Source organism: Ambystoma mexicanum, chromosome 13 (assembly GCF_040938575.1).
Source record: "Ambystoma mexicanum isolate Mex_15411 chromosome 13, UKY_AmexF1_1, whole genome shotgun sequence".
In the NCBI taxonomy this organism is placed as follows: Eukaryota; Metazoa; Chordata; class Amphibia; order Caudata; family Ambystomatidae; genus Ambystoma; species Ambystoma mexicanum.
In genome coordinates, this window is record NC_090938.1 from 39,978,889 (window position 1) to 40,003,356 (window position 24,468).

General features: G+C 47.5%; 1 protein-coding gene across 14 annotated transcripts in view; it reads left to right on the forward strand.

Annotated features, from left to right (window-relative positions):
* NFASC (neurofascin) overlaps positions 1 to 24,468 on the forward strand; it is a 687,691-nt gene that overhangs the window by 155,997 nt on the left and 507,226 nt on the right. Inside the window, exon 1 of one of the 14 annotated variants that reach the window (XM_069633120.1) lies at positions 10,593 to 10,738. The exons of the other annotated variants lie outside the window; for them this stretch is intronic. The gene's annotated coding sequence lies outside the window, so the exon portion shown is untranslated. Of the gene's footprint in view, positions 1 to 10,592; positions 10,739 to 24,468 lie in introns of those variants that run through there. 14 annotated transcript variants of the gene reach the window in all.

Genomic DNA, 24,468 nt, shown 5'->3' on the forward strand with positions numbered 1-24,468 from the left:
GTCTTGAGTGGCTGAAGTCCTTCCCTGTGCAGATCATCCATGGGCGGTGGTGATTTTCCCTGCATTCCAGTGTGTCTACTTCTCCATTCCCCCTCACCTCGCAGACTGAATTTCTCTGGTTTTGACTACTTCCCCATCCTCGTCACCCTCACAGACTTAATATCCAATATCCCTTGTTTTGGCTACTTCTCCATCCTCGTCAGCCTCGCAGACTGAATATCCCATGTTTTGGCTACTTCTCCATCCTCGTCACCCTCGCAGACTGAATATCCCTTAGTTTGGCTTCTTCTCCATCCTGTCACCCTCGCAGACTGAATATCCTTTGTTTTGGCTACTTCTCCATCCTCGTCACCCCGCAGACTGAATTTCTCTGGTTTTGGCTGCTTCTCCATCCTCGTCACCCTTGCAAATTGAATATCCCTTGTTTTGGCTACTCCTCCATCCTCGTCAGCCTTGCAGACTGAATATCCCATGTTTTGGCTACTTCTCCGTCCTTGTCACCCTCGCAGACTGAATATCCTTTGTTTTGGCTACTTCTCCATCCCCGTCACCCCGCAGACTGAATTTCTCTGGTTTTGGCTACTTCACCATCCTTGTCACCCTCACAGACTTCATTTCCCTCGTTTTGGCTACTTCTCCATCCTTGTCACCATCACAGACTTCATTTACCTCGTTTTGGCTACTTCTCCATCCTCGTCACCCTCACAGACTTCATATCCCTTGTTTTGGCTATTCCTCCATCCTCGTCACCCTCACAGATTTAATATCCATAATCCCTTGTTTTGGCTACTTCTCCATCCTCGTCACCCTTACAAATGAATATCCCTTGTTTTGGCTACTTCTCCATCCTCGTCAGCTTTGCAGACTGAATATCCCATGTTTTGGCTACTTCTCCATCCTCGTCACCCTCGCAGACTGAATATCCCATGTTTTGGCTGCTTCTGCATCCTCTTCACCCTCTCAGACTGAATCCTTTGTTTTGGCTTCTTCTCCATCCTCGTCGCCCTCGCAGACTGAACATCCTTTGTTTTGGCTACTTCTCGATCCCCGTCACCTCGCAGACTGAACATCCTTTGTTTTGGCTACTTCTCCATCCCTGTCACCCCACAGACTGAATTTCTCTGGTTTTGGCTACTTCTCCATCCTTGTCACCCTCACAGATTTAATACCCAATATCCCTTGTTTTGGCTACTTCTCCATCCTCGTCAGCCTCGCAGACTGAGTATCCCTTAGTTTGGCTTCTTCTCCATCCTTGTCACCCTCGCAGACTGAATATCCTTTGTTTTGGCTACTTTTCCATCCCTGTCACCCAGCAGACAGAATTTCTCTGGTTTTGGCTACTTCTCCATCCTCGTCACCCTCACAGACTTCATATCCCTTGTTTTGGCTACTCCTCCATCCTCGTCACCCTCACAGATTTAATATCCAATATCCCTTGTTTTGGCTACTTCTCCATTCTTGTTAGCCTTGCAAATTGAATATCCCTTGTTTTGGCTACTTCTCCATCCTCGTCAGCCTTGCAGACTGAATATCCCATGTTTTGGCTACTTCTCCGTCCTCGTCACCCTCGCAGACTGAACCCTTTGTTTTGGCTACTTCTCCATCCTTGTCAGCCAGCAGACTGAATTTCTCTGGTTTTGGCTACTTCTCCATCCTCATCACCCTCGTAGACTGAACATCCTTTGTTTTGGCTACTTCTCCATCCCCGTCACCTCGCAGACTGAATATCTTTTGTTTTGGCTACTTCTCCATCCCTGTCACCCAGCAGATGAATTTCTCTGGTTTTGGCTACTTCTCCATCCTCGTCACCCTCACAGACTTCATATCCCTTGTTTTGGCTACTCCTCCATCCTCGTCGCCCTCACAGATTCAGTATCCAATATCCCTTGTTTTGGCTACTTCTCCATCCTCGTCACCCTTGCAAAATGAATATCCCTTATTTTGGCTACTTCTCCATGCTCGTCAGCCTAGCAGACTGAATATCCCATGTTTTGGCTCCTTCTTCATCCTTGTCAACCTCGCAGACTGAATATCCCATGTTTTGGCTACTTCTGCATCCTCGTCACCCTCTCAGACTGAATCCTTTGTTTTGGCTTCTTCTCCATCCTTGTCACCCTTGCAGACTGAATCCTTTGTTTTTGCTACTTCTCCATCCCCGTCACCCTTGCACACTGAATATCACTTGTTTTGGCTTCCTCTCCATTCAAGTCACCCTCGCAGACTGAATTTCCCTTGTTTTTGCTACTTCTCTATCCCCGTCACCTTTGCAGACTGAATTCCCCTTGTTTTGGCTACTTCTCGATCCCCGTCACCTCGCAGACTGAACATCCTTTGTTTTGGCTACTTCTCCATCCCTGTCACCCCACAGACTGAATTTCTCTGGTTTTGGCTACTTCTCCATCCTTGTCACCCTCACAGATTTAATACCCAATATCCCTTGTTTTGGCTACTTCTCCATCCTCGTCAGCCTCGCAGACTGAGTATCCCTTAGTTTGGCTTCTTCTCCATCCTTGTCACCCTCGCAGACTGAATATCCTTTGTTTTGGCTACTTTTCCATCCCTGTCACCCAGCAGACAGAATTTCTCTGGTTTTGGCTACTTCTCCATCCTCGTCACCCTCACAGACTTCATATCCCTTGTTTTGGCTACTCCTCCATCCTCGTCACCCTCACAGATTTAATATCCAATATCCCTTGTTTTGGCTACTTCTCCATCCTTGTTAGCCTTGCAAATTGCATATCCCTTGTTTTGGCTACTTCTCCATCCTCGTCAGCCTTGCAGACTGAATATCCCATGTTTTGGCTACTTCTCCGTCCTCGTCACCCTCGCAGACTGAACCCTTTGTTTTGGCTACTTCTCCATCCTTGTCAGCCAGCAGACTGAATTTCTCTGGTTTTGGCTACTTCTCCATCCTCATCACCCTCACAGACTTCATATCCCTTGTTTTGGCTACTCCTCCATCCTCGTCGCCCTCACAGATTCAGTATCCAATATCCCTTGTTTTGGCTACTTCTCCATCCTCGTCACCCTTGCAAATTGAATATCCCTTATTTTGGCTACTTCTCCATGCTCGTCAGCCTAGCAGACTGAATATCCCATGTTTTGGCTCCTTCTTCATCCTCGTCAACCTCGCAGACTGAATATCCCATGTTTTGGCTACTTCTGCATCCTCGTCACCCTCTCAGACTGAATCCTTTGTTTTGGCATCTTCTCCATCCTTGTCACCCTTGCAGACTGAATCCTTTGTTTTTGCTACTTCTCCATCCCCGTCACCCTTGCACACTGAATACAACTTGTTTTGGCTTCCTCTCCATTCAAGTCACCCTCGCAGACTGAATTTACCTTGCTTTTGCTACTTCTCTATCCCCGTCACCTTTGCAGACTGAATTCCCCTTGTTTTGGCTACTTCTCGATCCCCATCACCCTCGCAGACTGAATTTCCTTTGTTTTGACTACTTCTCCATCCCCGTCATCCTTGCAGACTGAATTTCCCTTGTTGTGGCTACTTTTCCATCCCTGTCACCCTCGCAGACTGAATATCCTTGTTGTGGCTACTTCTCTATCCCCGTCACCTTCGCAGACTGAATTCCCCTTGTTTTGGCTACTTCTCCATCCCCACCACCCTCGCAGACTGAATTTCCTTTGCTTTGTGTACTTCTCCATCCTCGTCACCCTCGCAGACTGAATATCCCATGTTTTGGCTACTTCTCTATCCTCGTCGCCCTCGCAGACTGAATATCCTTTGTTTTGGCTACTTCTCCATCCCCGTCACCTCGCATACTGAATATCCTTTGTTTTGGTTATTTCTCCACCCTCGTCACCCTCGCAGACTGAATATCCTTTGTTTTGGCTACTTTTCCATCCCTTCACCCTCGCAGACTGAATTTCCCTTGTGTTGGTTATTTCTCCACCCTCGTCACCCTCGCAGACTGAATATCCTTTGTTTTGGCTACTTCTCCATCCCTGTCACCTCGCAGACTGAATATCCCTTGTGTTGGATACTTCTCCACCCTTGTCACCCTCACAGACTGAATATTCCATGTTTTGGCTACTTCTCCATCCCGTCACCCTCGCAGACTGAATTTCCCTTGTGTTGGTTATTTCTCCACCCTCGTCACCCTCGCAGACTGAATATCCTTTGTTTTGGCTACTTCTCCATCCCTGTCCCCTCGCAGACTGAATATCCCTTGTGTTGGATACTTCTCCACCCTTGTCACCCTCACAGACTGAATATTCCATGTTTTGGCTACTTCTCCACCCTCGTCACCCTCACAGACTGAACATCTTTTGTTTTGGCCACTTCTCCATCCCCTCACATCGCATACTCAATATACTTTGTTTTGGCCTCTTCTCTGTCCCCGTCGCATCACATACTCAATATCCTTTGTTTTGGCCTGAGCATATAAAAAAGCTGAAACAAATACAAATAACTAGTGTGTGAGGCACTATACAGATGACCTGCATTATGCATTACTGAGAAAAAACTTTTCAACAATTTTAGAAGTGGTGCGAGTCCAAAAAAAATCTCAAACGTTGGCAACATGGTGCATTTTTACACTGGGAAAATCCTATGAATATAAGGGGTGCTTTCAAGGTATCTTTGGGGTATTGTTCAAATAGGTCTGTTCTAGTTTGTAAAAAAAGTAGACGTTAACACTTTTAACAAGAAGTACTCTTGTGATTTTTTTTTTACTTTTTCCCTTGAAACGTTGTTTAAAGAAGAGCAAATCATTCTTGTATTCTCCGTTTGATGTAATGTCACAATTCACCTCTCGATCACATTCCTTCCATGTATGTTGCAGTTCTGAAATATTGCAAGCGTGCGTTTCCTCTCTCGCAGAAAACAGTGCACACGATTTACCATTGCACATTTTCGCAAAACAAATCAGAGGTGTTTTTATCGTTTACAAGATCAAAACATTATTGAATTTCAAATTAATGGCCAATGCAAATTGGAGGAAGCTTTAGAGAGAACTCCGTTTATTGTGTGCATGTAAAATGCACACCCCCCGCCCCCTTGATGCACACTTTCAGACTTGTGATACCTTTTGCAAGTCTTCCAATGCACATGTTGCTCGGCCGGTTCTGGTTTTCTAGTTCTTTTAGACAGCGACTATTGTCTGATTGAAACCACTTGCTTTGTCCCATTTGATAGCTTGTTTTAGAGATTACAAATATTTTGTCCTGCGTTTTCTGACACATGGTCTTGACATTCTGAATGTCTCGTAGGATTTCCCTTGTCACCAGTTCCAAGTAGGACACGCGGTCAAGCACATGGTGAGGGGTTCACTGGGGTTGGTTGGGCGTCTTGGGAAAGTAAGTAGAAACGTGCAGCGCGAGTGCCGGCCCCCCCACAATGGCACAATCCCGAGAGTGCCAAGAAGGGGAGCGCTCTAGAGACAGATCTGTTCATGTTGGGAGAGAAGTGGCTTTATACTGAATGGGTGCAAGTATGTTGGTGCCAGCCCTGCAGACAGCTGTGGTGTAACTAAGACCGTTGCCCATCACTAAAGATGCAGTCACAGATATTACCAATGAGAACCTCTCCATTCCAAGAGTTGAGGAATTGTGATAGAAATTATTTTGAAACATATATGATAACTCATTATGATCCTTGCCTGAAACTGAGAAAACATGCACATTTAAACATTGTTTTCCATAGATCGATCTGAAATTGGGCAGGAGCATTGCTCACCTTTCCAAAATGCGGCCTGAAGTCGGAGGGGAGATGGAAAGGCTGAAATATATCCCTCGGCCAAGTTCCCTATTTTCTCTGCAGCAGCCTGTTGTGCCCAAATACAGAAGCTCATGATTCGTTCTTCTTGTGTTATGTTGTGTTACTTTAAATGTATTACGCACACTACTGCCTTTACACAATTTAGTGGTACTGGTGCCTTTCTTGTACGAGCCCTGAAATAACTGACTTATTGGGAAGTCAAGATCTCTCTCTAGGAGGTCAAGAGGAAAAGGTCCTCCAAGAGGGTCGAAACAAAATGTAGCTCTCCCATCATCTTCCCAGACAGGTTTGGGAGGTGTTGGTCATATGGTCATATCGGAGGGTCGAGAGTACCCGGTCCGTTTCCCAACATTTTGGTTGTGTTGGGGTGATGTGTGTGCTTCTTTGCGAGCCTTTCATTGAAGGACATGGTGTGCCTCTTGGACAAATCTATCTCCTTCGAGTGTCATGGTGTTTGATGGAGTGTATTCTGGATTAGTGAGGGTATGTCCTGGAGGGCGAGTTGTCATGGCATACCTAATTACCCTCCCTATCATCTTCCAGTCTGTGTTTGTGAACCTGTGGAACCGAATTATAGTTCAAATTTGTTGAAAAAGTTAATCGTTATCCTTATTTCGTTATTTTCACTGTATACCGAATGATCACTATGTTTCATCTCAACGTATTGTCCAGAACCACACAGGTGGCCCAGGAGATTGAATTTGGGGTATAATGCCTTCTTCGTTGTTCGGTAGGTCGATGATCCTTGTTTCAGTCCAGCATCTAGTTGGACCAATGTGCATCAATCTTAGAATTCTGTGCATTCTGGGATGTAGAGTCTTGACGGAAGGTAGCATCTTTGCTCTCACTCTTCTCACTCTCGCTGGTAAAGTGCTACGGGCTCCTAGGTGCATCTCGTTTTCTGCTTTTTTTGGTTTTCCATCTTGCTGTTCTTCTGTTTTTTCTGTCCTTTTTTTCTTTCTTTTTGATTTGCATTTATTTATTAAGTGCTTTTGCAAAGTATTGTACATTAAAAATAGTACAAAAGTGAGTAATTTAAAATAGCAAATAAAACATATTTTAAGGTGGAGCGAAAGAGCGAGAGGATTGAAGAGGATCTGCTGTGAAGGGGTAAAGCGTTCCAGTGTTATGGGGCTAGAAGTGAGAAGGATAGAAGATGGTATTGGGCATGAGGAGGCATTTGGAACAGCTAGTAGGGAGTGATTTTGGGCACGAGGAGAGACATAGAGACATAATAATGAGGAAAGATAAGGAGGAGCAAGACAAACATTTAAAGATAATACAGAGAAACCGAAAGATCGGTCGAGATTCGAAGGAAAGAGAGCATAGAGATGGGGAAATAAAAGAACAGAAGGAAAAATAAAAAAAAGCATGTGAATAGATGAATTAAAGATAGAACGTAAAGGATCAAGCCGATAGGCAGGGAGACCAATAAGTAGTGCAGAGCAGAAGTCAAGACAAGATATTACAAGAGCAGAGAATAGTGGCTTAATAGCATGGAAAGAGGGAAAAGGGGCAAGCTTTGTGAATCTTGAATAGTTGATAACGATTGGAGTGAGAGCTGTTAAAAATATCCCGAGAGAAAGACAGAGAGGAATAAAAAGGTTGCGTGCATGAGTCTGAGGAAGGTTAGAAGGAGGAAATGATAAGAGTGAGAGCGTGGGGGGGGTTTGCTGTGATAAGATGTAGAACATTTGCATCATCTAAGATTGTATAGCAAGGAGGCAGGAAGATATTGTAGCATGGAGAGAGTCAGAAAATGAGAAAAAGTGGAGACTCGTCCGTCCAGAAGAGACAATAGACAAAACGGGGGACAGAGAGAGAAAAAAAGAAGAGGACCCAGGACCATCCCCTGTGGGTCACAATATTGTGGCGGGACATGTACCAGCCCAAGAGATGGAGAAGGATGGATCAGAAAGGTTCGGTGGAACAGACCAATGAGCAGAGGGTTGAAAGAAGAGTAGGATGGTCGACAGACTGAAATGCAGCAGAAACATCATGAAGAGTAAGAAGTAAGGAAAGTTTGGAATGACCAGCATTTAAGAGTGAGTTAGATGCACTAAGAAGAGCAGCTTGTGTAGAGGGAAGGGAAACCCGAGAGGTGCTGTTGAAGAGAATGATGTTCAAGGAAAGGGGATGCTTGAGAGTAGATGACTCTTCCAAAACTTGTGCCAGGAGAAGAGCATCGAGAGAAGGCTCTTTTAGAATTGGAAGAATAAGTGCATGCTTGAAATCAGTAGGAAAAACAGCCGTATTGAGTTATGTGCTGTAATAAGCCTGAATGGTAATGGGTCCTAAAGGGAGGTCATAGGATGAGCACGAGACAGACGGTAAAAAGTATCAGATTTTGAACTAGGTGTGAAGGAACACAAGGAAAAAGAGGTGGAGCGATGGGAAATGAGAGAGTGTTACTAGAGAGAGAAACAGAGGAGTGTAATTGAGCAACTTTATTAGAAAAGTTGGCAAAGTCTGTAGGAGAGGGGACTAGGAAGAGAGAGATCAGATGAGGTTGATAAAATACGGCTGAGAGGCTGGAAGAAACAATGCGAATGAGGAGAGTTAGAGGATAGATCAGAAAAATAACGTTTTTTGCAGTTAACAAGGAAGAGTCGTAAGACGAGTGCAGACAAGAGTGTAAAGTAAGGGTGAAAGAAAGCTTAAGATTTTTTCCAACGATGTTCAGCACCACGCAAGGTGGAAATGAGATTGGATAGAAGCCAATGCTAGAGTGGTTTATGAGAAGGTCGAAAGGGGTGGAAAGGGCATAGTGACTCCATCGTGGAGAGAAGACCAGTGTTGAGAAGTGCAAGAGCAGAGTCTGCAGATAGGAGAGAGAATTCCATGGCAGGTGGAAGGGAAGAGGTAACGACGCATGTGTCAAGAGAACAAAGATTGTGACAAGTGAATGTCGGAGAAGTAGTGGGAACATAAGACACAGCAGAAAAAGAAAGCAAAACATTATCAGAAGAAAGGAATGGAGTGTCAAAGACTGTGGAATTGAAGAGACAGTTAACTCTGTGGTAGCCACGGTCGGGCCATTCGCAAGGGCCACCTCGGCATAAGCCTTAGCTTGCAGCAATAAGGAGAAAAGACGAGACATCAGGCTGGGGGTAAACCAAGCTTCTTGTATTAGATAGAAATAAACAGCATACAGAGATTATCAGCGGAGAAGCAGGAAAATACAGAAGGACAAGTGGCGTGTAGGTGGCACACAGAGCTCTCTGACGGGGCCTTCCGAAGAGCACATGTTATATGGCATATGATAAGCAGTCAATGATATAGTATTTTCACGATGAGGGTGTTACTTGGCATGACGTTTGCAGACATTTGGCAATAACTTGTGACCTTGTGACGAAGCCGTGCGGGTACATTGTGTTGTAATATGGATAAGAGGTATTCGCAGAAATCCTACTGTTGTCTACCATACATGGTGCTGATGCTATATTTGTAGGGCGCACACGGAAGATGAGGTCTGATTTGTCCCTTTGCCTTGACAGGGGGTCTGCAGCAGGAGGGGTTTGGGCATGTCCGCACAGGGATGTAGAGGGGAATGGCAAAAAGGAGGATCAGAGGCCTAAATATACGAGAGAGAGCTTAATGTAGCATACCTTAGCATAGCAAAACACAGCATAGCGTAACAATCCTGCCACATCAGCTCTACTGAGGAGCCTGAGATGTGGGAAGGGGAGAACAGCACCGAGCACGATGATGATGATGAAGAAGAGCATGGAAGCGAGAAGAGACCTGAATAGTGGATAGATGAAGATTCAAATCAACAGGAAGAGAGCCAAAGAAGGATTGAGCTCTTCATAAAATGAGGTGAGAGGGCCCGGGGAATGAAAACCAGGATAGAATAGGGGTTGGGTTTAGAGAATGAAGTGATGTTCAAAAGAGCAGAAAGAAAGAAGTGGACTAAGACGAACGCAATTCTGTGCTGCCACCCTACTTGTTTTAATTTTATTCTCTGTCATGGCGTTTCTCTTTTTTCTTCCTTTTCTGCTAGTTTCTGGAGGGTTTATTTTTTATTTTTTGTCCTGACATTCCTTTTATGTTCTGTCTTTTTTATGTCTTGACGGTTTCCTCTTGCTTCCCAGTTTTGTTTTGTTATCTTGGCGTTATCTTGGCGTTCCCTTTGTTTTCTGTTTTTAGTTTGGATTTTTAGGCGGCGGTTAGAAGAAATGGCATATGAGATGGGACACAAAGCATGAAGGTGTTGTTTGGTTATTTGTCCACCCATTGACTGCCCTTGCCCTTGGCCATGCTAATCCCTATGGCCATTCCCACTCACTTCCTTCCCCGCCTCACCCAAAACACCTCCTCATGGGAACTCTTGGAGCTCACCTTAACATGAAACTTTGCACTGGAAGAGCCTGTCAGTGTTTCTTCAAAGTAGTCTTCTTAGAGTTCATGACTTAATTGAAGTTATAAAGGCGCCACTGGTGTAATTCAAGGCATTAAATCAGGCTTGCCTTTAGCCACTCGATGTATAAGCACCATGTTTGTCCTTCACTTAAGTCCTGTTAAATACAAGCATTAGCAAAGCCAACAGTTTCGGCCTGTGGATAATTATTGGGCATTTGCCAGGCACTGCTATTAGATGCCCAGGTGCTCGCGCCATTTTGCACCTGCTGCCACCATGGATGGCCAGTTAGTAGCATTGCGGAATTACCTGGCAAGTGCCTCTCCCATGCCTCCACAAACGCCCACACCCTTGGCATTGCTCATGCTTGCTTCTTTTTGTTTTCAGCCCTGTCCTCCTTGCTCATGTCTTCTGTCTGGGTGCTCCCCTGCACCTCCCCTCCCCCCGTGCCCCTCCCTGCCGCCTGCTGGCTGCCACAGTTCGCCCCCTCTGGTGTCCTCGCTCGGCAGCAGCGGGATCGCGGCTCTTTGCTGCTCCTGGGAACAGAACATCCTCGGGGCAGGAGGCGGGGATCGGCTGCTGCTGCTGCTCGTGGCTCTGGGGCCAGCGGAGCCCATCACTCGCCCGAGTCTGCGGCGCAGGTGAGTGGGGTGCGGGCGCATGGCTATACTGACATCTCACACCAGCCCACCTCCACGCTTGCTAAGCGTGGTGCCCGCAGGTCCTGGCAGTCTGCAGAGAAGTTTTGGAATGGCCCGTCTCTGCACCGTGTTTGCGTTCTCCTTCTTCTGGTTGGAAAGGGTACTGGAGTGTGTACGGGGGTCCGTTCGCCGCGGATTCTGTGCTTCTTTGTTAATAACGTGTGTATTTTTTTGTGTGTGTGTATTTTTTTGCACTGGAATAGACTCATTCTGGCAGGATTTGTCAGGAGTGTGTAGGGAGGCGGGCTCTGCGTGCAGATGGGGTCCTCTGCTGAGGATTGGGGGACTGAGGGGGGGCTACCATTGCCCTTTACATGGTCGGGCTAGGGGTCCCAATGCCAGCACGGCTGGCACGGAAATATTGGTTATTCGGGGGATTAGGGCGGACTTTACCCCTTTTGCCATTAAGGGTTTTTATAGGAAACATTCCTTTCCTCTCGGGTAGGAGGGAGACGGATTCCGGTTCATGCCGATTTTCGGGTTGCCTTGGAAACGGGGATCCCCTGCTCCCAAGGGAGGGTGGTCGCAGCTGCGCCCCCACTAACTGCGCTGAGTGGCCGTGTGCAAACACGAGCGCTTCAAAGAAACGTGGACAGGAAACGAGGGGCGAAGGATTGATGGACTGTTGTCATCATCTGTGACGCCCACCCTCCCCCCAGCCCACGTGGGACCGATGGTGGTTTGAGATCAGAGAGCGGTAATAGGAATGCGTGCCATGAGGAACGCATGAAGCAAGGGTGTACTCAAGGAGTGGTGTCAGGGGGTTCTGTCATGGGGGAGATATCAGAACCGATCGGAGTGAGATCAGAGAGCGGTAATAGGAAGGTATTGGGCAGGGGTGAACTCAAGGAGTGTTGTCAGGGGGTACTGTCATGGGGGAGATATCAGAACCGATCGGAGTGAGATCAGAGAGCGGTAATAGGAAGGTATTGGGCAGGGGTGAACTCAAGAAGTGGTGTCAGGGAGTACTGTCATGTTATGTTATGTTACTTTGCATTTATGTAGCACCTTATGTATCATTGGTATGATCTCAAATCGCTGGTAGGTTGAACGCCCTCGGGAACCGCAGTTCAAGTCAGTAGAGAGAGGGAGAGAGAGTCGTAAAGTGCGTGGGTGCAGCGGTTATGTGTGCAGGAGGTGTGGCACTCGTATGTATGATGGCTGCTTCTTAGCGGTAGGTGTGGTGGTTGGGAGGTCAGGAATATGTGTTCATTATGGTGTGTTGATACCTAGACTGATTTCTGGCTGTGTTAGGCCTGAGGAGACGCTTAGGCTAGCGGTGAGTGCTCAGCTAGCTGTGTTTAATTAGGATGATGAGGAGTCTGTGGCGGGTGTTAGTTTGAGAACAGCTATACTGAATGTGTCATAGTATCGCTGTGTTCTAGTTGAGTGATGGTGTATAGGAGATAGTAAGCGTGGGGGGAGATATCGTGACCGATCTGAGTAAGTTTAGAGAGTGGTAATAGGAAAGGGTATTGCCATGCACAAGCTATCGGGCTCGATGAACTCAAGGAGTGGTGTAAGGGAGTACTGGCATTTGGGATATCGCGACTGATCGGAGTAAAATTAGAGAGCAGTACTAGGAAGGCTGTCTGCCAATCGGGACAGGAAATCAACACTTCCCTGCTCCTTACCTTTGCAGTGTTGTATGCTAAAACAAAAGGGTTGCAGATCCAGAAACCATCACATGATTCTGGAATTGGTGTCCTTGCAAAACTTATCTATGTGAGGGGGGAGTGGTCTGTGACCACGGTCAGACTGGGGCATAAAATTGTCTCGGGCACCAATGAAAAAGTGGCCCACAGTTGGATCTGGCAATTCATTCCTTTCGTGACAGACTGTTTGAATAGTGCCCAAGTACCCAAGGGCGAGTTTTCTGATAAAATGTGATGCAAATTGTGCATTTTAAAGAATATTTATTCAGCAACACTGGTCAAAACTACCAGCCGCATAGTGAAGTAACTCATCAAACTGGCCCACATTGGCCAGAAAAGTGGCCCACTTTGAACAAAACAATTGGCCCACACTAGTATTTTGCATTTTTGGTTCGGGCTTGCCCTATTGCCCTATAGGCCAGTCCGAGTCTGTCTGCGACTAAGATTAATTTTCATCAAGTGAGGTAATATCTTAAGTGTCCCACTGCTCACTGTATCACCAGGGCATCAAGCTCTATTGTGGCATAATTTTGTTCTCTAGGAAACAGTTTTCAGCTAATATACATGACAGGATGTTCCGCCCCCTTGTATGTCTATGAAAGAACTGCTCGTATGCCCTACCCTGGATGCGTCAGTCTGAAGCAGAATATCTTTGTTATAGTTAGGGACCTTAAGAGTAGGTTCACTGCACAATACACTTTTGAGGGTGTCAAAGCAGCCGTGCTCCACATTTCTCGGTTTATTGGTTAAACAGGCCGTGATGGGTGAGAAATTCGGTATGAAGCGTTAGTAATATCCTACGAGCTCCAAGAAAGCCCTTCGATCTCGCTTTGTCTTTGGTATGGGGCTCTCTTTTACGGCTCTCACTCTTTGTACCTGGGGTTGGACAAACCCATTACCCACAAAGAATACTTCTCTGCGGTGTCGGCCAGGTGACACTTCTTTGGGTTGGCGGTTAGTCTAGGCCGTTGCAGGGCTTTAGTGACCTTGTATAGATGGCTCATATCCTACTCCCAGGTTTTGCAATGGATAATTATGTCATCTATGTAGGCCTCACAGAAACTAGAATATGATCTTAATACTTGGTTGAAGTAGCCTTTTGAAGGTTGCTGGTGCCCCACGAAGGCCAAAAGGGAGTACCTTGAATATTAAAATAGTCCTCCAGGAGTGGAGAATTAGGTATTTTCCTTATCTTTAGGGTTCAGAGGGACTTGCCAATAGCCCTTGGTAAGATCGATCGTGGAAATATAAACAGGTGTGCCCAGTCAATCCATCAGGTCATCTATTCTGGGCATGGGATAGTTGTCAAACTGGAACACAACTTTTAATATTTTCAAAAATCAATACAAAATCTCCATGACCAATCCGGTTTTGCCTCCACGACTATTAGCGTGGACCATGAACTCTGAGAGAGCTCTATTTTGTCAGCCAGTAGTGTTTTCTCCACTTCCTGAAGGATGACCTCTTTTCCAGCTTCAGGGATCCTGTATGGCTTCAGGTTTACTACTTTTCCTAGGGGACTGCGAGTGTAATGATAACGGCCCTTCACACTCCCTGGTTCCTCATTGAAGACATCTGGAAATTGGGACAATAGTTCTTCAATGTTATGCTGCTATGCTGTAGGAGCGTCTGATGGTATTAAATGATGTCTCTCCCCTTCATCAGTTAACAGACTGGCCATCACCACTGAAGAAGACTCTTCTGGGTCCTCCTTCCACGCTTTCAAGATGTTAATATGGTAGATCTGGGACTTGAGTAGTCTATCTTTTTGAGATATTCTATAATTACATGGGCAGTCTGTTCTAAGACTTTGTATGGCCCATGCAACTGAGAGAGCGTTTTATTCTCAGGCGTAGGGAGGAGTACTAGGACCTTCTGTCTGATAGAAAAAGAGAGGCAAACTGTCTTTCAGTCGAGCAGCATTGTTTGATGTTCTTGGGTCTTATTTAGATGGGAATGTACTAGTTCTTTAACAATTCTCATGTGCTCTTTCATTCTGTGGGCTGTCTGAGATAAAGGTAGAGGCGCATCCTCCATTTCTTCCCCGGACTCTCTGAGCATATCCAACTCATCGGTGGGTTTAGGTCTGTATAAAAGTTCAAAAGGTGAAAAACCCAGGGATGCCTGGGGGGTCTTAACTGCAAAGAGAGCCCGGTTAATCCTTATATCCCAGTCCATTCCATCAGTTTCCACAAGTTTTCTAAGGACCGTTTTGAGGGTCTTATTAAAACACTCAATGAGTATGTCTGTCTGGGGATGGTACATTGATGTACTGAACGTTATAGTTTTAAGGATCTCTTTCACTTCGGCCATCAGTTTACTCATGAAGTTGATTCCCTGGTTGGTGACAATTTCTTTGGGGAACCCCACGCGTGATAGGAAAGGGATGAGGTGTTTTAGAATTTGCTGAGTTGAGCTCTTTCACATTGGGAAAGCTTCCGGGTAGCAGGTTGCATAGTTTAAAATGACCCGTATGTATTCATTTCCAAGCCAGCGTGGTTCAAGGGGAACCCACAATATCTGCCCGAATACAGGAAAAGTATATATCTGTGATAGGTAGAGGTTCAAGGGGGGTTGGAGCGGGAAGATGTTTTTTAAAATACTTTCTTTATTAAATGATTCACATCTCATCAACACTTGTCAAACGTAACCACATTTGTAGTTTTCTGACATAGTGCGCATGTTGCCACAACATTCTTTATCTCGGCAGAGATTCATGGCGAGTAGAACCTACTCACTACCTGTGGCTGAGTCTTTGCTTCCCCTAAGTGTCCTGAGGTAAGGGGTGCATGTGCAATTTCTAAGACTATTTTACAATGGCTTTTTGGAACCACTATTTGCAAGCGTAGAACACCTTACGGTGTTGTGCCCCCATTTGAGGAAAAAGAAGGCAACCTCTCCTTTCTTCCTTTAGCACCATCTTTTGGAAGGTCTCGATTAAGATGGGATCATTGTGTTGAGAAAAAGTGTGGTCTGGCATGATCTCAACTTCGTCAGCCTCTGCTCGTGGGGTGGATGTTCCTGTTTTGGGTTCCTCCCTTAAGTCCGCTTCCCCAAAGCCTTTCTCACCTCTATCAGTTTGGTCTTGGTTAGGGGCCTCTAGTAGGTCGGGGGAATACCACCTTTTCTAATATCCCTTGGGCAATTTTATCTCCTATTGTAATGTGATAGGGTTGTTTCTCATTGTTTTGTAGGAGGACCTTAACATCTCCCCTAAAATCGGTGTCCACCATCCCAGCTAAGACATCCAAACCATACTTATAAGCTAAGCGTGACTTGGAGGTTAATCTAATGTATGTTCCCTTGGTAGCTGTCAAGACCGGTAGACATCATTTGCTGTCCCCCAGGGTTTATAACAAGATCTTGGCTGCTGGATAAATCCAACCCAATCGATTCTGAGGTAGCCACCAAGCGGGACAGAGACCCTATTACTAAGTTTAGGGTTCCCCAGTTTGGATCAGCCAGGTCAGATCAGATCCCTCTACAGATCCCATATGTATATAATTATATAATATATATAATTGGTTATTTATAACACGTTTAATACCCAGAGGTTTCTAAGCGCGGACCCGGGTTTCGAACCTGTGTTGCTCCGCGCCGTCTTGCTTCCAAGGCGAGCGTGTTGCCCCTGAGCTATCCACGCGAGACATGGGTGCAGAAGTAGGAGTCTGATACAGAGGTGGAATATTGGTTGGCATAGAGTTTTATATATAACAAAAAAAGAAAAAGAAAAGCCTGTCTTGCCCTACTTAATATGAGGGGTTGCCCGACCTCGACAAAAAGTAAAATGTCCACCGTCCTGTCTCTAAACCTATTTCCGTCCCTTACACTTTCAAGCTAACTAAAGAAAACTGGATGTCTCATTAATCCAGAAGGATGTCTCTTTCATGCTGGATGTAGACTCCAAGGCACAGTTCTTGTGAAAAAATATTTAATTTCAATGTCCCCTGCTGGTATGTTCTGATCAACTTAAAGAAAACACAGTTCGCCAATCTCCTGCAGGGAACCTCTTCCTTGATTCTTGCTTCACCCCTTAAAAAATCCCTCTGGAGGAATCCTCTTCCTCTCGCTGTGCAACAGAAATGTAGCTCTCTAGTCTCTTATCAGGCCTGGTTCACTAACCTGCCCATAGACTTTCCCAAACAACTCAATACTGTAATCACCAGTACTCCTCTCCTGTTCCCTCCGAGGCCCTCTGTGCAGCCTTGGCTTCTCATTTCATCACTAAAACTCATGACATCCTATCCACCCTCTCTTCCTCTACCTCTTCTTGCTCCTATTTCACTCCTGGCCCGTCTGAGGCTGTCTCTCCTCCTTTCCCCTGTTCACCCCTTGCAATGTTTTTAGACTAGTCTGATCTCTTAAAGTCTTGTCAAAGCAGGTTCTCCCCTGCTCATCCAGAACCATCAAGGACCACATCGACACACTTGCTCCAGCCTTGGCCGATTTCTTCAATCACTCCTTTGCCACTGTAACTTCCCCTTCCCCTTAAGCACTTCCTTGTGCACCCCCTTCTAAAAAAAGCCCTCAGCCGGGCCTTCCTCTGTGGCTATCGCCCTATCTCCATCACTCCTTTCCTGGGCAAACCTTTAGAAAATCTGTCCATCTCCCAGCTTAATCTACATACTGAATCTGTTGGTTGCCTCCACGACCACCAGTCTGGCTACAGAGCTGCCAGAAGCATGGAAACTGCTCTCCTGAATACCTGTGAAGACCTGCTCTCCAATCTTGACTCTAATATCCCTCATGTCCTCATTCTCCTGGATCTATCGTCTTCTTTTGACACGGTCAACCCTGCCATCCTGCTCAAATGCCTCAGTGACGACCTGCATATCAGCAATCAGGCCGTGCCCTGGTTGACCTCCTTTCTCACGGATCGACCCTCTCAGGTCCAACTAGGGTCTTTCCTCTCTTCTCTCTCTCAACCTGGGGTGTTCCCCAAGGGTCTAACCTCTCAACCTGGTTGTTCAACCAATACCTGGCACCTTTCGCCCACCGCATTGCTGTGTTCTGCTCCAACTTTTAGTGTTATGCGGATGACACCGAGCTCTCTTTCAGGCTCCCCTCGGCCACCTCTGCTCCCTCTCTCATACCAGCCTCTCTGACCGAAATTCAGGAATGGTATTCCACCAACGAACTCTGCCTTAATGCCAGTAAGACTGAGTTCCTCCTCATTGAGACACCTGTTCCCTCCTTTCGGCTCTCTCTGGCTGCCCACTCAGGGCCCTCTTCCTGCTCCTTCCTGTGAGGCTAAGAACCTTGGTGTCATCTTCGACTCCACTCTCTACTTCTCTCCTCACATCACAGACCTAGTGAAGAAGGTCCACTACCAGCTGCACCTCTTCAGAGGTATTCTTCCTTTTTCTTACTTTTCCCCAGAACCTCACTGTCTCCAGAGCTCTGGTCCTCTCTAGGCCGGACTACTGCAACAGCCTCTTTCTAAATCTGCCTGCCTCTACTCTTCAACCTTTACAACTTATCCTGAACAGGACTGTGAGACTTGCCCTTGGCCTCAAGCCCAGGGATCGTATCTCTCCAGCACTGAAATCTCTTGACTTGCTCCATGTGGCTGCAAGGATCAAGTTGAAGACCCTCTGCATCGTTCGTAAGGCTCTCTGGGGCCTAAGGCCGCTCTACCTCCAACGTTCTCTTCCAAAACATCTTCCTTCTCGAGCTCTCCACTCATCCACCTCCAACTCTCTGATGGTCAGATGCTTCTGCAAGCAGAGAGTTGGGGGCAGATCTCTCTCCTCGGCGGGGCCTCCAACGGGGAAAAGCCTCCCTGCCTCTCTCAAACTTGAGCAAAACCACCTCCACTTCTGGAAATGACTCAAGACCTTTCTTTTAGCTTCCGCTTTCTCTTTTCCTCTCCCCTGCCGATACACCTGAGCGCTCCGGGCACTGGTCACCCTGTGAACTCTGGGCCCAGGCTCCTGCATGTCCAGCTGCCCTCGCACTGCCTCTGGGCTACCCAGCCCTTAAGGGTCTGTATCTGCAAACCTACAGTCCCTTCTCTCTGCACTTATGAGCCACCTGCTGGCTGCACTTATTGATTTACCTGCACTTCTCTCTTCCCCTCCCCCCGGCACTTCTCCCCTTCCCTGCCCTGTGCGATCTGAATGACACAAGACCTAGTAAGATCATTGTTTTGTCCTCCCTTATTTCCCCTTCTTTGTATTGTGGCGCCTCGAAACACTTGTGTACAGGCGCGTTATAAATGCCATTTCATATCATAGCAATAGCGTATCAAGTCTGGTTCTCTAACCTGCCTGATCGATTTGTGACAAATTTATTTGGGAGAATTGTTAATGAATTTTGTAATTACGGAAGGGCGTAATTTAGAAGATGATCTTGGAAGGGTCAAATGTGAGCATCAAATTGAGTTTAATAAGATTGATTTTTTTTATGTTTTTTATTATGATTCAAGACGAAGATGAGTTATAGCGGATTATGGTGGTAATGTGTATTTTTTTGTGATATCCTTGATAAGGGCTTTTAAGAGGAAAAAACGTTCATGAATTTGATTATGTAATAAATTATGCATGCTCTTTCTAAATTATGTTACGTGTATGAAATTGCTCTTTAAATGCTGTGATAAATTTGTGAAAAGCTCTTAAAGCCAAGCACGATAAAGGGGGGAAAATGTGCAAGTTAATACTCACTTACATCCTCAATTGTACACATGCTCACAGAACACTATTTCCTACTCACCAAGAGGCAAATGTCACTAGCAGTGAGGTATAGTAGATAAAAAAACAATTCTGCCTGCAGCAACTTTGTGACCCAGCAGGTGTCAGGAATGCACATGTGACTGTTGAACCTGCCCTTTGCCACTGAAGGGCTGGCGCTGTGGGCGCAAGGAGGCTATTCTCAGCAGACACATGTGCACTACCATTTTGCCTTCGAGCATTTATGAAAAGGGGGCCTAATTTGCAGACTTGTCTTTCAGAAACAGAAATACCGGCATCATTTTATTTTATCAAAATAAAAAGCAAACTAGACTTTTCACACTCTCTGGATGTCAACCTGTCCCAGGATGGTTTAGACTGCTTTTCTGGAGTGGGGCTGGGTTTCTTGCAATCTCAGGGCCTGCTGGAGGTTGTACTAATGTGGAGACGTTTCCTGTAAGGCAGAGCTGGTCTCCAGAAGATGGACCCATCATCTGCTGTGGCACACAGTGCCTAGGGTGTGTGCCCACGGACCTCTGGACAGGGGTGAATCGATGCCAAGTCCAGGGGTGAGCCGCCCAGACTTGGTGAGACCCATGAATAGCTGCACTTCAGGCAGCCAGGAGGACCCACGTGCCCTGGCTTTGGGAGTCGCCAGTACTGTGCCCCCTCAGGGGTAGGGTCTTGCAGTGGCTTTCAGACCTGAGGTGACAGAAGCGAGCCCTGTCAGGGCTGGAGATGCAAAATAGTTTCTGTGGGATCCAAACCGGCTGGAGTGGGGGGGCTTGGCATGGGGGTCTTCATTAGGGTAGGAGGGGCACTCGGGCGATGTTTCTTAGCCCCCCATAAATAATCATTTTCCTCTCAGGAGATTAATTATGAACACCTGCAAAATAACCCAAGAGAGGAGCGTTTCCCGTAATGTTGCATGCAAAGTATAAAAGGTGCACGCCGTTTAAGCCGTACAACAATATTTTCTGCAGAGCACAATCCTAGCAGGCAAATTCCCAGATATCCTGACTGGTTAAGTGCTCTCATGTGCAGGTCCCTCGACCTTGTTTCCAACGACATGTGTTTGAATCCTGGCATCTGCAAGAAAAGCAGATCCAAAATTCTGAAAACCTTGAAGGGTGCAAATAGACTTCCCGGATTCGAGATGTGGGGTAACGTTTTTGGCGGGATCCCGGAAAATCTGTCCTAATGACCAGCGCGGAGCCCCATGACCCAATATCAGATAGTTTATGGATTGTATGAAAGTTCCTGTACAAGACCCCACCCCCCTCCCCATCCTTCCGCCCCATGGATCTCGACCCGTCCAGGTCAGTGCTGCGGTCCTGAATACAAGTCACACCTCCAGGGTGAGGAAGGTGCTCAGACACTGGTGGACTGGCCTATAGGGAACACTAGAGATTTCCCGGGCCTCTGCACCGTGGGCAGGGGTGGACTGCCATGTGGGGAACGCTGGAGATTTCCCAGTAGGCCTCAGCAGCCTGGGCAGGGGTGGACTGGCCTGTGGGGAACACTGGAGATTTCCCAGTAGGCCTCAGCAGCCTGGGCAGGGGTGGACTGGCCTGTGGGGAACACTGGAGATTTCCTGTTAGGCCTCTGCACCCTGGGCAGGGGTGGACTGGCCTGTGGGGAACACTGGAGATTTCTCAGTAGGCCTCAGCAGCCTGGGCAGGGGTGGACTGGCCTGTGGGGAACACTGGAGATTTCCCAGTAGGCCTCTGCACCCTGGGTAGGGGTGGGTAACACTAGAGATTTCCTGGGCGTCTGCACCCTGGGCAGGGTTGGACTGGCCTGTGGGGAACGCTGGAGATTTCCCAGTAGGCCTCTGCACCCTGGGTAGGGGCGGACTGGCCTGTGGGGAACACTGGAGATTTCCTGTTAGGCCTCTGCACCCAGCTCGGACAGCCCTTAAACGGCTCTGGAAGCACCATCCCCGTGCATACTGGCCCGGGTTAATCACGGGTTTATTCCACACACTCACACAGCTTTGAGTTTTATCCTCACCACCCCCCCAGCTTCCCAACCCTCCGAAAGTTCGTGTTAAATGAACTCGACCTGTCTGACCTACAAAGCCGTGGGTGTACAGTTAACAGAGGCCCAACCATTACTGATGTAAAGCATGTTGTTGTAAGCAACGGGGTTCGAATGTATACACTGTCAGGCAATTTAAATCATGGTGATGGCTAGCACACAGGGGAGTGATTGGAAGGGTAAGGCGGGCAGGAGGTGAAGGGAGAGGAAACTGTAACATTGTTGCTGCACCAAATTAGTCTTGTTAGAATGTGTAAAGAAGTTAGATGCCCCCACACAAGTAAGTCTGTCCCGCCCCCGCAGTCTCCATAGTCAGCGCCCCTCCCAACACCTGAAGCACTCGACCGCCCCCTGAAATGTTTGTCTAGGTGCCACCCTGATTCCACATCCATGACAGGCCAGGCCAGGGCTGCCGTAAAATGGGGCAAAGCCTCTCCATTCCGAGGTGGGGTAGAGCCCTGGCAGCTGCCGGGCATTATAACACCAGTGTAACAATGAAGGCACGGCCTGGAAAGCGCGCAGCTGCTGCTCCCAGTGCCGCGGGCCTCTCAGGCCATCTGGAAGATGCATGCCAGCTGCGGACTCCATCCTTGCGAGGGGGATGAAATGAGGAGCCACTGGCAAGCTTGCAACCACTGCCCCAGTCCTTTCACCCTTCTGAATGGGAAGAAATTAGGTTCAATTGATACCCAATGATCTTAGGGCCCGGTTCTGAGCCCTGGCGAAACGTAGTGATATTGGGCGAGAACTAAGGGTACGACTTGCTCTGACTTTGTGACCTGGAGTACCGTTACAGGACGTTAGGGAAGGCTGCCATTGTTTTTTTTAATTAAGAAAAAAACCTTTTCCCCCCTACTGGGGATTAGAACCTGGGCCCTGCTGGTAACCGTCAGTGTCACAGCTCGTTGCCTTATCTCTCAGGTGTTGGATTGGCTTGGTAAATTTGGGACGTGCAGCCCATTCCCAGCCATCTAGGAATTGGTGCAGGCGCAGCGGTATTTCACGTAATGGGAGGGCTGTGTGTGCCTTTTGTCCTGGCCATGTCCCTTTAGAGGTGCCAATGGTGGGTGATTGGAAGGGGGGGGGCTGCATAAAGCTGCCTGCTGAGGGGGGCTATGACACTAATGGTGTTCATTTACATGCCGTCTTGTGAGAACTGTTGTAAAACACACTGAGGTGGAGTAAAGTCAGGACCCAGGAATTAGTGGATTGGGGGTGGGGGCAGGGGGTGACAGTGAGTATGGGGAGCACACAAGGGGGCGGGGCAGAAAAGGGGCAGGACAGAGGGAACATCATTGCACTACTTTGTTGGTCTATACTTCTACCACTGCTCTCCACCAGTTTCCAGCCCCGCCATTCTGAGGTGGGTGGGGTGGGGGGATCAGAGGGGAGCTTGTGAGGGCGGCGCGTGCATTTATGAAAAGTCGGCCACTTTTAAGAGTCATGAAAGGGTCGTTGAGCCTTCAGTAAATCCGAAAAGTGGTGCTGCCCTCCTGGTAAATGCCCCCCGTGTACAGGAGAGACGTGTGCAGTAGATGGTAAGGAAACATCACAGGTCTTGCATTTTAAGCAGTATTCAGCAAGGAGAATGCTTTAGAAGTCCGTCCCCACACTCTTTCTGTCACAGCGTATGGTGCTTTTACAAAGAAGTGTTCTTCCTCCATTGAACAACACTTTATCGTTTTGCACACACCTCCGAATTAGCCTTCAATCGGGCCATCAATGAGACATGTATGAGACTCACAATTGCTTAGGTCCTGCTCAGGTGGAGTCTTTTCTCTTTCTGGCCACAGTCTTGTGTAACAATCTCCATTATCATCCTAGAAGCACTCAAACTCTTCACATTACAGGAATCTATTGAAGTTATCTTCGGTCTCTCACCGCACCTAGAGGCCTATGGGTAAATGCTGCACTTTATAAACAGCCCTAACATGAGATAGTGAGAATCACAATGTGGAGTGCTTGTGCCATGTACAGATCCCTCCAAACATGGCTACAGGGATTTTCCCTGGTAGCTTGCTGGGTGGTGGGGGCTGGTTTGGGCTGACCCTAGTGCTGTGGGGTTGGTGAGGGAGCAATGTGATGAATCCACTTCCAGGGCACCAGTGCTGTGATGAATCCACTTCCAGGGCACCAGTGCTGTGATGAATCAACTTCAGGGGCACCAGTGCTGTGATGAATCAACTTCCAGGGCACCAGTGCTGTGATGAATCAATTTCCAGGGCACCAGTGCTGTGATGAATCAATTTCCGGGGCACCAGTGCTGTGATGAATCAACTTCCTGAGCACCAGTGCTGTGATGAATCAACTTCCAGGGTACCAGTGCTGTGATGAATCAACTTCCGGGGCACCAGTGCTGTGATGAATCAACTTCCAGGGCACCGGTGCTGTGATGAATCATCTTCCGGGGCACCAGTTGTCACAGGTTTCCCCCCTTCTCACCTGTCTATGTTGCCTGATGTCCTCCTTAGGTGGAGTCTTCTTTCGTATGGTTCGGGACTTAAATAAGCCCGCTCGGCCGTCTTCGGCTTCCAGATTACGTTCACCTTCGATGTCCAGGACCACGGGAAACTCCAGGAGTATTCAAGAAGGTGTTGGGGGTGCACGGAAGTGGCACAGGGATTCCGGGAAGTAGAAAAGAGGGAAGAAGTTGGAAGAAGGGAATCCATGGGCCAGGGGATAGCAAGTAGCACTAGAGAAGGTTCGGAACACATGTCCGATCACAGCTAGTAGCAGCGGTGAGACACGCAGGGCCGCGTGGGTGTGGCTTCGTTATAGAGGACGCTGAGTAGAACGTGAAGACTGGCGAGCAGCGTGCTGAGCTTGCCGCCATGTTGGTAGTATTATGGAGTGTAAGGCCCGACGTGACAGGGACCAGGAAGCCCAGAAGGGGCGAGTTCGATGGTTCATGACAGCATGCCTCCTCCGGAAACTCGTTCCACCGGGTTTGCCCGGGTGTATGAGATGGAACCTTCTGAGTAGCCTGGGGGGTATTTAGATTTGAGAAAGGTTCCCAAGTGCCTTCACTGGGGGGATATCCTTTCCACTCCACCAGGTACTGGAGTTTGCCACGTCTATATCTAGATTCGCAAATCCTGGAGACCTCATACTCCAGTTGGTCATTGATGAGTACTGGTTTGGGCCGAAGGTTAGTTCGAAAGGTCTGAACATATGGCTTTATTAAGGACGTGTGAAAGACTGGGTGGATTTTCTTCAAGGAGTCTGGAAGCTTGAGTCGGTAGGCCACTGGGTTGATGATTTCCTTTATAAGGAATGTGCCATAATATAGAGGAGCCAATTTATTTGG